General features: G+C 48.4%; 1 pseudogene across 1 annotated transcript in view; it reads right to left on the bottom strand.

Annotated features, from left to right (window-relative positions):
• LOC311223467 (carbonic anhydrase 4-like) overlaps positions 1 to 15,493 on the bottom strand; it is a 143,955-nt pseudogene that overhangs the window by 36,748 nt on the left and 91,714 nt on the right. The window lies entirely within an intron of this gene.

Here is a 15,493-nt window from a genome sequence, read left to right as displayed (position 1 = left end):
TTTAGTTTTTTGTAAGGGTCCCACCTCCACAAATCACATGCGGCTCCCTTTGTGTGTGTGTGTGTGTGTGTGTGTGTGTGTGTGTGTGTGTGTGTGTGTGTGTGTGTGTGTGTGTGTGTGTGTGTGTGTGTGTGTGTGTGTGTGTGTGTGTGTGTGTGTGTGTGTGTGTGTGTGTGTGTGTGAGTGTGTGTGTGTGTGTGAGTGTGTGTGTGTGTGTGTGTGTGTGTGTGTGTGTGTGTGTGTGTGTGTGTGTGTGTGTGTGTGTGTGTGTGTGTAATAACAAGCATACTATAATCACAGGTGTATTATGGTGCAGTGCAGGGTCCATGTGTGTGGCTTGTGTCCAATAACAATAGTCCATGTATCTTTTGTGTGTGCGTGTGTTTAAGACTGTGGTCTTTGATAATGAGAATGTTATAGTTCTTCTTTCTACACATGAATGAATGAATGAATGAATGAATGAATGAATGAATGAATGAATGGATGGATGAATGAATGAATGAATGAATGAATGAATGAATGAATGAATGAATGAATGAATGAATGCATGCATGAATGAATGAATGAATGAATGAATGAATGAATGAATGAATGCATGAATGAATGAATGATGAATGAAAACTTTATTTAACAGATTGCAGAATGGGTACAATACAGTACGGCTCAATACACACAATTGTTAAGGGGATGCAGACCAGAGAAAGATTTTCGTCTTGTTTACATCAATTCAGTGCCACATACACACAGTCCTCATATCCCTCCTAGTTACACACAGTCATCATTATCCCTCCCATACAATACGCACAACACAACAGACTAACTCGTCTTGCTCAATACTTGTTTATGAGTTTTAAGAGACAGCACTGTAATCTCTCTCAACCAAAGCTCTACTAGTTAACAAAGATATCCACCTTGCTATCTGAAACACTGACACCATTATCAACCTAATAATATCAACCTGATAATATTGAAACATTATCAATATAACGTTAGCTACCAACTTTAGCAGGGCTCCTAATAACACAAGATACATTTCACTATGAATTGAAAATGGGGGACCCTGATGTAAACAAGACGAAAGTCTTTATCTGGTCTGCATCTCCTTAATAATTATGTGTATTGAGCCGTACTGTATATTGTACCCATTCTGCAATCTGTTAAATAAAGTTGTCATTCATTCATGCCTTTTGAAAAGTGACATGGTCGATGTAGGAGTTATGATGCGGTTTCAATTCGGTTACAGTAACGTTACACAAACTGACATTCTAAAGCCAAGAAGACACTTACCCATAAAGACGGTATCTCGATCGATCTCATCTATCGTTGAATAGTGCAGCTTCTCCATGTGACGAGTCCGACTCGAGCCGCGTGCATTAATCCCCTGGGAAATGTAAACAATAGTGCATCGCGAGCCAGCTTGTTGCATCAAATTGATGTTTGGCTTTTGTCTCCCGAGTGAAGTTAGTACTACTACACTTCGGCTGGTCCAGGCTAAGCACTGCAGGCTTTCGTTTTACAACAACTGAGATAAAAAAAAATATATATATATATATATCATCAAACAGCAGTCTTTTGTGATCTAATCGATCCTTCATTTGCATGAGGATGCTGTCGAAAATCTGTTGATGCGTGACACACGTTCCATTTTCGGGACTCTGACTCCCGACAGGTGGTCACTCAGACAGTCACCCAAGCGATTCACCCAAATAAAGTTTTCATTCATTCATTAATTTGCTGTCTCGTTATAACACAAACAGCTCACCATGAACCATGACAAGCTTAATTATGTTAGTTAGCATCCAAGCTAGCATGATAACATTAGTAGTTATTATCATCCAAGCTAGAAACTGCTAGGCTGCCTGCTTATACCTGCAATAATGTTGTAATCCTCCTGGACAGATAGACTTGTTAAATCATAATATCCACAGGTGTGTTGTGCTGGTCAGTAAATGTCCCGCCGCGAAAAATAAGTTGCTATTAAAGTGCTAAATGTTAGATACACTAATATAGAGGTTTCGAACGTGGCTGCTCTCAGTGCTCTGTTAATAACATTTTCAATCAATCAATCAATCAATCCCGCGAGGGGAGAAACAGCTGTGTAGCTACATAGCTGCAGACGTAGGAGCCATACTCTGATTGGATTTGCAAGGCTGCCAATCATTCAACCTCTGTGTATTGGATGTCAAGGGCTGTCAATCATTAAATCCTCCATTCAATGGCAAGAGTTTAACTGCACAGACCGTGCTTAGATGACATTAATAGCCTATTTTGATTGGCTATTATTTATTATTTATTTAACAATGGGTCAACCTGTGCAGATATTCTGCACGAATAATTACTGCTGGCAATACTGCAGTGCAGGCCTGCTCAGAGCTGTCAATTTTGGCCATTCTTTACAGAGGAAAACATTTATTATAATAAAAAAAAAAATAAAAAAAAAATATATATATATATAGGTATATGTAAATTAATAATAATTATGAATTATGAGTGAATTTGTATTTCACGTGTTGTCATAGAGAAACCTCCACTGAGTACAACGAAAACAAGTTTGTCATCCAACCAGAGTGCAAATTTAACAACATGCAATAGTAATATACAATGTAAAGGTGATTAAACTGGGTATAAAAATATATAAATGAGTACTACTGAGTGTAGTGCTAATCAGATGTATGTACAGAGTTGTACTATTAATATATACAGTGATACAGGTATAAAGGCAGTATGATAGTAAGTCATACTGGCCAGCAACATAACTAGTAAGAGTAGGTACGAGATATGTACACATATAGATATAGTATCTACATGTATGTAAAAGGTTTATGTGTATTAAATTAGATGGGTTATATGCAGATGTTAAAGCAGGGCAGGTGGCTGGCTGGGAAAGACGTCCCCGTTCTGCTCTCCCTCCAGTCTCTCTCTGGTCTCTCATCAAATGACAACAGTGACCTTCCGACCAATCCCAGCCTAACCCTCCTTAACTACGAGAAGTTCAGTGGTGATGCCCCTCAACTCGCAATCCCTATATAAGTGTTGTGGGGATGGTTTCAACTTAAGCGGCAACACCTGCCCCGGGTCAAGCTAATTAAACCTGGATGCAGGGATGGCTGCCGACCTGTTGTAATCATTGCCCGCAGGTTAAATCAGCCGTCCCCACACACACTAGAAAGAGAGCTGCTGAGGTGACAGCACACCATCTGCTCCTGGACCGCAGCGTCTTGCCACCTCTCCTCTGTAACGGTGTGTGTTTGTACCGTCTCTGCTTGTGTTCCTGTGTCGGAGAGCCCTTGAAAAAAAGTCACTCAGGGTCCACTGCCACAAAGTGCAGAAAGAAGGGCACCCCACTCCCTGAAACAAGACCATAACTCTCCATCTTCCAGGGACCTCACTTGCATCGCATTCTGTCTTTGTCGCCAATTCTAACACAGATTGCTAGGAGGAAGGAGACTTTATTGTTTGTGTTTTACTAATTTTACTCTTTTATTGTGTGTCTACTTATTTAGTATGTCTGTCTATTTTATCGTGAGATTAACATTTTAACAATGATGAGAGCTATTGATACCTGCATTTCCGCAAGGGTATCGATCTATCTATCTAGGGTATCTATTTATCTATGACTCTGTTAGATAAAGACCATGACCAACTGTCAGTCTGCAACACTACTATCACCGACATTTAAGAAGGGAGATCCCCCCTTGAATGGCCCTTCTAAGATTTCTCTCCTCCACATTTTTCCCTATACTATTGTTAGGTTTTAGTGAGTTTTTCCTTACCTTCGCGTGGGGTATGTCTGGGAGTGTTCGCATTGCATTCATTTATTTGCACTTATTTTAAATTTGTTGGACCTTATGGTGTTCTTGTTTTGTTCTTGGCTTATTGTTATGTTTCTTCTTGACTTGTTTAAAGAAGACGTGTCCGGCCCATGGGGTCATTAACGTGTGTTGTCGGGCCTTACAAATAAATTTGATTTGATTTGATTTTGATTTATGATGAAGGGATGGAGAGAGGACCATGATGAAGGGACGGGGAGAGGACCATGATGAAGGGACGGGGAGAGGACCATGATGAAGGGACGGGGAGAGGACCATGATGAAGGGACGGGGAGAGGACCATGATGAAGGGACGGGGAGAGGACCATGATGAAGGGATGGGGAGAGGACCATGATGAGCGGACGGGGAGAGGACCATGATGAAGGGACGGGGAGAGGACCATGATGAAGGGACGGGGAGAGGACCATGATGAGCGGACGGGGAGAGGACCATGATGCCGCCATGTCCTCCACACTGATCCCCGCTTTCGGCACAGAGACGGCTTCAGAAGAGTGTCCCACATCGGCCCGAAATCCAGTGGACGAGCCATCACGCCTTGGCTGGCTCCCCCGTAATTGACCGGTAGCCGTTTTGTATTGCATGTGCTCTGAGTGCGTGTCATGACACGGATGGCAAGAAGGGGAATCCTTCTGTCCTCATTATTATGAGGAATGGGTGAGAAGGATTCCAGGGTGATAACCCTCGAACTGTAAGAACGATCGATGTTCCTGGAGCGCCGTCTTCAAGGATAGTATCCTCAGTGGCACATCCTCAATAGGCTGGAGCAGAGCTGTCAGGACCACAGACGCCTGCTTGACACCTAGTCTCATCCTTCTTGCGCCCTGGAGAAATCTCAACCGTAGTGTATCCCCTCCCCCTTCAACGGGGCCCGGTCAACAGCTTTATCATGCTCCTGTACCGAGCTGTGTAATAGCATTCTGGTATCACCAAGAGAGCGGGCCGCTTGTCTCTCCTCTTGACCCTGTTGATGAGAGAGGCTATAAGATGGGTATGGGGAAATTAATGCAGCAGAGCCTGCGGTGGTGTGCCTTGGACTAGTATCTAGTCTACCCCACACTTCTGTGACAACCACAGTGGGCATAGCGTTTGTTCTGGACGCGAAAACATCCACTCCCGCTCTCCCGAACCATCTCCAAAACCTGTAACATTGCATCTCGGGGTTGGAGACACCAAACTGTGTCTGTTGGGCCTCCCCTGGACACGATCTCTGCTTCCCTGTCGAGAAGGTAGTGAACACCTACTGTTGTGAAGGATCAGATTAAACCGAATATATATATTTATTTATGGATATATATTGAATAGTATTTGTATATCGTTTGATATCCCTTGTATATTCCTTGTACATATACACGGAATATTCCTTTATTCTACTACAGCCCATAATAGTTCATTCTCTTATTGGACAAAAGGACCAGGCGCCAGGGACCAGCCCCTGGCGTTCAAGTTCAAAGGTACCGACGAGACATGCCCTTACTAGCCCCGGCTCCGCGCAGGAATACGGCTACCGAGAGCAGAGTGGCACTACTTGTCCACCGTGCATATAAATATGGCGCAAGAAATGTAGAATTCCTCTTAGTCCTTTACCCTTCTACCCAACTAAGTAACAGAACGTGAAGCCTCACCCCACGATACCGCGTGCGGTGTAGTATGGCCTGTTTGGCCTTAGAATAGCAGTGAGACCTCGTGCGAATTAATAGCTGAATTGCCAGAGTTTGGCACCGTATTTCTATTAAGTAATAATAGTCTATTATGTATGGTGCATCGTGCGGTTAGAGTTCTAAAGTGAGCAGCACCCCCATCGCTTCCTCGTGTTATCTAGAGTCTTAACCAGGTTGGGCAGACCACACGTGGTGCTTTCATCCGAGAAGTTCTAGGCGAGGACCGAGTGGACCTGTACATTGGATTACCTACCCGACGACTGCTGAGCCCTATGCGGCATGGAATATATATTTGCTTTGGTACTTTGATTTGTGGAGCGGATAATCGCCAACACCGGTGAGTGTTGGATTTACCCCGAAAGGAGTCAAGGTGAGACGGCGCTCAGACCAGACTGAGGTCGCCTCGCTTCTTCTTCACTGTGGAGCTACAGCTACAGCTACAGCCTACAAGAGAGCCAAGGTGTATTCATCTGTGGATCAAGATTCTACTGCACTGTCTTCTGTACGTGAAGTCTCCCTAGACATCGTTGACCAGACGGGATACGGCCGACGGCTCTCCTACCCCCCCTACCGGCCTACAACCGGGAGGACCCCTACAGTATATCCAGCTATAATCATTAAGTGACCATAGATATAATTCCCTAAGAGCCAGGTTGTATACTTGCTTCCTGCGTAACCAGAGATTGGACATTCAGTGTTGATTTGCCTACGAGTACTCATTTGCCTTACAAGAGCATTCGAATCATAAATGTAATGGTGAATATTATATGTACCTTTTGCTATATATTAAATATTTGATTATTACCTTTGTGTGGACCTGGTTTCATGGTGGGAAAGTGTTCATCATATTTAGATATCGTGTACTGTATGGCCAGTAGTTAAAGTACATAAAGCGGTAGTGGTTTAATGATACCATACTTATCAATACAGTCAGGGAATTGTACCCCTCAGTTACAATTGGTCCTTCGAGCCGGAGGGTAATTAGTGTAATATTAATATAGTGGTATTAATATTGAAATGGCCTATGATGAACACTCCACGAAACGGTCCTCCTAAAGTAGAACGCCCGCAACGTAGACGACAGCCACCTCAGTACTTAGAGGATTACGCTGCCAGTATACTACCTAGCCTTCTACAAACAGTAAACGCGGTAAAAGTAGAAAGTAAAATTATGTCCGACCCTATCAACCAGGATACCCCGACCACAGAGGCCCTAGTGGGTTCTAATGTAACTGACCAAGCTCACGGTGGGGACCAGGAGGGAACTGACACGACTTTACCCCCCGCCAAGACCGAAGAAGTAGTCCCCCAAGAGCTCCGGGAGGAAGACAACCCTCCAGAGATGGAACTCTGCACGGAACAAGATGAGGAGAGCGCCGAGGAGATAGAGCTCCAGGACTCCCCGCAGGGGAACGCATCCCCAACGGGTACTGCCAGGAGCGGCTCACCTCAGCAAGCGTCTTCCCCCAGCGAGGCGGAGAGGATGCTGTCACAGGCGTTCTTCGCCAGCCTAGCAGCCTCTACCGAACGTGATCGACTTCAGGGTGAACGCGATCGACTCCAAGCACAGCAACGGAGCGAAGAAGAGCACATACGTCTGGAGCTGAGACGCCTTCAGACGGAAGAGAATATGGCAAGAGACCGGGCCGACGCCCAGCGCGCCGCTGCCGGTGCCCAAAGAGAAGCAGATCTCACCAAGCGCGAAGCCGAGCGCGACAGACTACAAGCGCAGCTAATGGAGCAGCTGATCACCAGGGCAACACCCCCTCCCTCCACAAGGGGTTCCAGGGCCTCGTCAAGACACACGTCAAGGGCACCCTCCCCTAACCGATTAAGCGACCCTGAGCCCGACCGCCAGAGAGAGCCTACACCCCCCTCCGAACTCCTTCCCCGACCGGTCCAAGTGAGACCCAGCTACAAGGAAGGAACGGCGGACACCGCGGAAAGGCTAAATAGACGACTACAGGATCTAGAAGACCTGGCAGAGGAAGAAGAGGGAGAAGAGGAGAGTCAAGCCTGACAGCAGCACATTACTCCACAGGACCAGGAGGTCCAGTACAGCCCAGGCTATACCCCCGCGGCTCTGCGCTACAGACCCCTGACTCGATTCACGGGTGAGCATGACGCACGACCAGTCCCGAGGAATAGCACCTGGACCAGCGGGCCATGGTACCCTGCCAGTACCAGCCCACCGAGAGGCGTAAGAGGAGACTCGCCCAGGAGGCCTCTCTTCCAACGCTCACCGATGTGCCAGCCATCCACGGCGTCATACATTGGCACACCGACGTTTCCAGACTTCACCCATGAGAACCGAGCACAGTACACGGACCTACGGATGTGCTTAGAGACAATGATGGTGGATGTAGCTGATGAACGCCACAAGTATGCGATCCTATTGAAGCACCTGAAAGTGCCCAGAGCGCACAACATAGCGCTGGCCTATGCCACCTCTACTACCCCATACACCGCGGCTCTAGCAGCACTAGACCAAAGATATGGACGTATATGGGATTACGTAATACAAGAGATAAGGCATATTGACCGCCTACCCCCAGCAACAGACAATCGCTCACTAGACGACCTGTCTATCAAAGTACAATCCCTGGTAGGGATGCTGGGGGCGCAACGAGAAAAGGGTATGCACGAACTATACGCAAACTCGAACGTCGAGAGGATTTTAGAGAAGCTGCCGCCCGCCCGACAGGAGCGCTTCAGGCGGCAAAGAGACCACCGTGATCCTAACGGTCCCGAGCCATCCCTCCTAGACCTAGCCGACTTCCTGGCGAGAGAAGTCAGCAGCCTACGGCTGGATACGTTCGTGCGGAGCACACCAAGCTCCAGAGAGGGACCTAGGAGAGTAAACGATGGCCGAAGATCGGTGACTGTCATGCACCAATCAGAATCAGTACCGAGCAGCAAGAACCACAGTACCCCCTCGATGAAAGAGAAGTGGAAGATGGTGTGCCCGTACTGCGAGAAGGAACACTGGTTGTCACAATGTGACCAGTTCAAGAAGATGACCGCTGAAGAAGTGAGTCACTGGATAAAGTCCAACAGGCGCTGTTACCGATGTGCGCGCAGTCACATGGCAGCCGAGTGCCGCCTAAAGAAGAGGTGTAGTCGGTGTGACGGAGCCCATCTGGATGTCCTACACGACAGTAACAAAAAAAAGCCTGCACCATCCAGCAGCACAAAGGCAAGTGTTATGTACATTGACCCCGCTAGCGGCAGCGGCGCCCAGGTGCTCTTAAAGGTGGTCCGTGTAACACTGAGTTACCAAGATAAGATCATGGACACTTACGCCGTCCTTGATGACGGGTCAGAGAAGACCCTTCTCCTCGCGTCCGCTGCGGCCCAGCTGGGGCTACGGGGGAGCGAGAACCAGATGACTATTCGGACAATAAGACGAGATCTAAAGACGATAAAGGGCGAGAATGTCTCCTTCACTATCGCAGCAAGCGGGCAGCCCGAGAGACGGTATAGGATTACTAATGCTTTCACCAGCCAAGAAATAGGACTATCGCAGTACACCTACCCCATCGCCAAGCTGATGGATAAATATGTGCACCTGCATCAACTCCCTATCCCGCTCATAGACGGTGCCACCCCGACCCTGCTGATAGGCTCCGACCATGCAGACCTCATAGTCCCGATAGACCGGGTCCATACAGGACCCCGAGGTTGCCCTGCAGCAGTCGAGACCCGCCTAGGATGGACATTACAAGGCCCCCTCGCCAAGTCTCTTAACCGAACAGCAGCCACTAGCTGCCTCCACTCCAGAGCGACAGAAGGAGACACCACACTCCTGCAGCATGTCGAGAGGCTATGGACACTAGAGACAATGCCCTTTAAGAACGAAAAGAAAGACATTCGTTCTAAGGAAGATATCTACGCTATAGCCCTCCTCGAGCACGGGACAAAGAGAGTCACAGTCAACGGAGTGATGAGATACGCAACTCCACTCCTGAGGCGAGAGGGAATGCCCACCTTTCACGCCACAAAAGAGGCGACGGAGCGGTATCTATTGAACACAGAGCGGCGCCTAGCCAAAGACCCCGCTCAAGAGGCCGTGTACCACGCTGAGATTAACAAGCGAATCACAGCGGGACACATAAAGAAAATTGACTGGCGACGTCGTGCGCTGCTCCGCGCCTCCCTGATCAAAGACGGCTTTGATCTCAGGCAGTGGGCCAGCAGCGACCCGCAAGTACTGCGCAGCCTCTCCCCCGATGACAAGGCCGCGAGCAGCGACACCTGGATGGCGACCATCCCAGGAGAAGCCCAAGAAATGACACTAGGACTAGTCTGGCGCTTCAAAACAGACTCGCTCCATTATAGACACAAACCCCTGACCAAGGAGCAGGGAAGGTCAACGGCAATACCGACCACCAGACGGAGTGTATACAGAACACTCGCCAGACAATATGACCCGTTGGGATGTATTCTACCTTACACCACCAGGGCAAAGATGATTGTAAGAGCGCTATGGGACAAAGACCAGGGCTGGGACGATCCCATACCCGAACACCTTGCATCCACATGGAGAGAGTGGGAGATGGAACTCCGCTCACTCCCAGGTGTTAATATACGCCGCAGCTACTTCCCACCCACAGTGAGGCCAGAGACATGCAAGATCGACCTGCACGTATTCAGCGACGCCTCCGAAGTAGCCTACGGTTCGGTGGCTTACTTGCGTGCCCGAGAGGAGGGAGGAGAAATACATACTGCTTTCATCCTGGCTCGCTCAAGAATAGCCCCACGCAAGCAACAATCTATCCCGCGTCTAGAGCTCTGCGCAGCCCTAGCAGGAGCGCAGCTCGCCACGTTAATCCAACGTGAACTCACCATCCCGGTGCAAAGAACAATCTTGTGGTCAGACTCCACGACCGTACTCACATGGATCCGGTCTGATTCGTGCAGATACAAGGTCTTCGTGGGAGTCAGAGTCACCGAGATTCAAGAGTTAACAGAAGTAACCAGCTGGAGGTATGTGGACACCAAACACAACCCAGCTGACGTCATCACCCGGGGAATGTCCCTGGATGACCTCACCCGTCACAACCTCTACAGTGACGGGCCAGAGTTCCTCAAGCTCCCCGAAGAAGAGTGGCCTACACCCACCCCACGGGAGGCGAGTAAAGAGGAGGCAGAGAACAAGAAACCTATGTTCTGTGGGTTGACACACACACTCGTCCCCACAGACCCGGTTCTAGACGATTGCCTCACCCTAGAGAGTGCGCAGCTAAATACATTTCTGTGGCACCACCCAGAGGTTCAGCCCACAACTGACATTTCAGCAGCTGACTACGAAGAAGCAGAACTCCTTCTACTACAACGAGCCCAGAGAGACTCGTTCCCCGATGAGCTAGCCTGTCTACAGGGAGCAAAGCCAGTCCCATCAGACAGCAGACTGCTCCACCTAGCCCCAGAGAGCGACGCCCATAATCTCATCAGAGTGGGTGGTCGTCTGCGGAGAGCCCGAGACCTACCGGATGACGTTAAGTACCCGATAGTCTTGAACAGCCGACATAAGGTCACAGAGCTGATCATAAAGAAATACGACGAGGCTGTGCATCACGCCGGGACAGAAAGAGTCTTCGAGGAGATCAGACGTCGTTATTGGATACTGCAAGGGTGAGAAGCAGTGCGGCGCTTCCAGCGAACCTGTCTAGACTGCCGTAAGTGGCGCGTGCAGCCCAGTATACCCCGGATGGCTGACCTACCTCCCTGTCGCCTCCGACTCGGCGACAAGCCCTTTCACTCCACCGGTATGGACTGTTTTGGCCCGCTGTATATAAAGAAAGGAAGAGGAACCGAGAAGCGGTGGGGTATTGTATTCAAATGCATGACCACCAGAGCGATACATATCGAACTCCTCCCAACCATGAGCACAGACTCATTCCTTATGGCCTTCCGAAGATTCACATCACGGAAAGGAAAACCGTCTACATTGTTGTCTGATCACGGGACAAACTTCAAAGGCGGAGAAAGAGAGCTGAGAGAGAGCTTCCAAGCTATGGGCCCAGAACTTAAGACCCACCTCGCTCCATCCCAGATTGACTTCCAGTTTAATCCCCCGAACGCACCTCACTTCGGTGGAACCTGGGAACGAGAAGTACGTTCCATAAAGACAGCCCTGTACGCCGTGCTTGGGGCCCAGACCGTGGCGGAAGAAGTCCTAATGACAGTCCTCACGGAGATCGAGGGAGTATTGAACTCAAAGCCCCTCGGTTACGTCTCAAGTGATGTAGCAGATGTCGACCCAGTCACCCCCAACACACTCTTGATGGGGCGGCTGGACCCCGCGCTACCCCAGACAATGTACAGGCCTGAAGAAGCGAACGGCCGAAGAATGTGGAGGTACAGTCAAGTACTGGCTGACAAGTTTTGGAACAGCTTCCTACTCCACTACCTACCGTCTCTACAGACCCGCCAGAAGTGGGTAAAAGAGAGAGACAATTTGACAGAAGGAACAGTCGTCATGATTATCGACCAGTCACTACCCCGAGCTATGTGGCCGGCTGGCCGCGTAAGCAAAGTGATCACCGGTGCCGATGGAAAGGTCAGAGCAGCTGAAGTGCTCGTCCAAGGACGGACTTACACCCGACCCGCGGCGAGGCTAATAGAACTGCCAAGGCTTCCCGATACTATCGATGACGACCATGACCCTATGACTTTGTGAGTTGACTGACCCTTACAGCGGACATTGAGTAGTGGACAGTGCGGTTAATCTGTCTCTGCTTAGCTAATTAGGTGGGACTGATTAGGGAGCGGCTGTTGTGAAGGATCAGATTAAACCGAATATATATATTTATTTATGGATATATATTGAATAGTATTTGTATATCGTTTGATATCCCTTGTATATTCCTTGTACATATACACGGAATATTCCTTTATTCTACTACAGCCCATAATAGTTCAAGTTCAAGTTCAAGTTCTTTAATAGTTGTCATACAGAAGTACAGAATACTTTCATACAAAATGCTTCTTACTGTTACGCTCCAGAGACTGTGCTAGACAAGATAGTATCAAATAACATAATAACATAATATAGCATGAATTTAGAAGAAGAAAATGAGGTCACAGTGTTCGGTATAGACATATGTACAATGTTCTGAGTTACCATATAATATACAATACACAATACTATGCAGTGTACTAATGTACAGTACTATCTAGTGCAAAGCAGAAATGGGATGAGGTACAATTTTAGGTACAATTTACAGTAAGGTGTACGAGTTGTAGTGCAATCCTTCATCCATAAATATAAAGTGTGGGGAGTGGGTGCTACAGTGTGTTTGTTTAAAGTGGGTGTGTGCTATAAGTGTGTGGAGTGGGTGCTACAGTGTGTTTGTTTAAAGTGAGTGTGTGCGTGTGGATGTGTGTGCTATGTGCGTTTGGTGGTTGTTGTTGTGTAGTGTTCATTCATTGTTCGTTTAGCAGCCTGATGGCCTGGGGATAGAAGCTTCTTCTGAGTCTTTCTGTGCTCGCCTTGAGACTCCTGTATCGCTTGCCTGACGGCAGCAGTTCAAAGAGGCAGTTGTTCGGGTGACTGGAGTCTTTAATGATTCTCTTAGCCTTGCCCTTGCAACGCTTGTAGTAAATGTTCTGGAGGGTGGGGAGCCCCCCTCCAATTGTGCGTTCGGCTGAACGTGTCACTCTTTGTAGTCTGCTTTGGTCTTGTGCAGTGCTATTCCCAAACCAGGAGGTGATGTTGCCGGTCAAGATGCTCTCTATTGTACATGAGTAGAAGTTCTTAAGGATCTTCTGGCTGACTTGGAACTTCCTTAGGCGCCTGAGGAAGTAGAGGCGTTGTCGTGCCTTCTTCACAACACTGTTAATGTGTGTGGTCCATGTCAAGTCCTCGGATATGTAGGCTCCGAGGTACTTAAAGCTGTTGACTCTCTCAACCGGTGCCCCGTCGATGCTGAGGGGGCTGTAGTCCTTGACCCCCGACCTCCTGAAGTCCACAATCATCTCCTTTGTTTTGCTGACGTTCAGGGAGAGGCTGTTTTCCTGGCACCATCCCGCCAGGACCTTGACCTCTTCCAGGTAGGCCCTCTCGTCGTTGGCAGAGATCAGGCCCACCACCACTGTGTCGTCAGCAAATTTGACGATTGTATTGCTACTCCGCTGAGCCACACAGTCGTGTGTGTACAGGGAGTAGAGGAGGGGACTCAGAACACAGCCCTGGGGGGCCCCTATGTTGAGGGTGATGGATGAGGAGGTGCAGTTGCCTGCTCTCACCACCTGGGGTCTGCCAGTCAGGAAGTCCAAGACCCACTGGCAGAGGTCATAGCCCAAGCCCAGGTCTTATTGGACAAAAGGACCAGGCGCCAGGGACCAGCCACTGGCGTTCAAGTTCAAAGGTACCGACGAGACATGCCCTTACTAGCCCCGGCTCCGCGCAGGAATACGGCTACCGAGAGCAGAGTGGCACTACTTGTCCACCGTGCATATAAATATGGCGCAAGAAATGTAGAATTCCTCTTAGTCCTTTACCCTTCTACCCAACTAAGTAACAGAACGTGAAGCCTCACCCCACGATACCGCGTGCGGTGTAGTATGGCCTGTTTGGCCTTAGAATAGCAGTGAGACCTCGTGCGAATTAATAGCTGAATTGCCAGAGTTTGGCACCGTATTTCTATTAAGTAATAATAGTCTATTATGTATGGTGCATCGTGCGGTTAGAGTTCTAAAGTGAGCAGCACCCCCATCGCTTCCTCGTGTTATCTAGAGTCTTAACCAGGTTGGGCAGACCACACGTGGTGCTTTCATCCGAGAAGTTCTAGGCGAGGACCGAGTGGACCTGTACATTGGATTACCTACCCGACGACTGCTGAGCCCTATGCGGCATGGAATATATATTTGCTTTGGTACTTTGATTTGTGGAGCGGATAATCGCCAACACCGGTGAGTGTTGGATTTACCCCGAAAGGAGTCAAGGTGAGACGGCGCTCAGACCAGACTGAGGTCGCCTCGCTTCTTCTTCACTGTGGAGCTACAGCTACAGCTACAGCCTACAAGAGAGCCAAGGTGTATTCATCTGTGGATCAAGATTCTACTGCACTGTCTTCTGTACGTGAAGTCTCCCTAGACATCGTTGACCAGACGGGATACGGCCGACGGCTCTCCTACCCCCCCTACCGGCCTACAACCGGGAGGACCCCTACAGTATATCCAGCTATAATCATTAAGTGACCATAGATATAATTCCCTAAGAGCCAGGTTGTATACTTGCTTCCTGCGTAACCAGAGATTGGACATTCAGTGTTGATTTGCCTACGAGTACTCATTTGCCTTACAAGAGCATTCGAATCATAAATGTAATGGTGAATATTATATGTACCTTTTGCTATATATTAAATATTTGATTATTACCTTTGTGTGGACCTGGTTTCATGGTGGGAAAGTGTTCATCATATTTAGATATCGTGTACTGTATGGCCAGTAGTTAAAGTACATAAAGCGGTAGTGGTTTAATGATACCATACTTATCAATACAGTCAGGGAATTGTACCCCTCAGTTACACCTACCATGACGGCCGATCTGCCGTCTGATCTGACTGGGACGTCTTTCCCTTCTATCTGGTGAAGAAATTCCCACAGCACCAGGATGTGGCAAAGCTGAAGAGGCCATTTTCCTCCAATGGCCTTGGGAGAGGCAGAGAGAGACATGTCTGTTGTACCAACACAAACCCTGTTGCTGACAGCCTCCTCCCTCCAATACGTCAGGTCTGCAGACACTGATCGGGGGACCATCAGTAGTCTCTGTTTTTGGCATTCCAGGTTGTCTCTTCCATTTCAACCATGACTGGAGACACCACATATGAAGCAGACTGAGCCACACGGCTTGGTGGGCTGCTGCCACGGTGCCCAGGAGACGTGTCAACACCATGACCATGGCTCCCGGGCGCACTGAGTCTAGTGCTGGAGAAGACAGACTACTTTGTTTAAGACTGAGCTGTAATCTGTATTTATGAAATCTGTATTTAGATAAT

Source organism: Notolepis coatsorum, assembly GCF_963971535.1.
Source record: "Notolepis coatsorum genome assembly, chromosome: 2".
Classification (NCBI taxonomy): domain Eukaryota; kingdom Metazoa; phylum Chordata; class Actinopteri; order Aulopiformes; family Paralepididae; genus Notolepis; species Notolepis coatsorum.
This window is presented reverse-complemented; position numbering and strand designations above follow the sequence as displayed.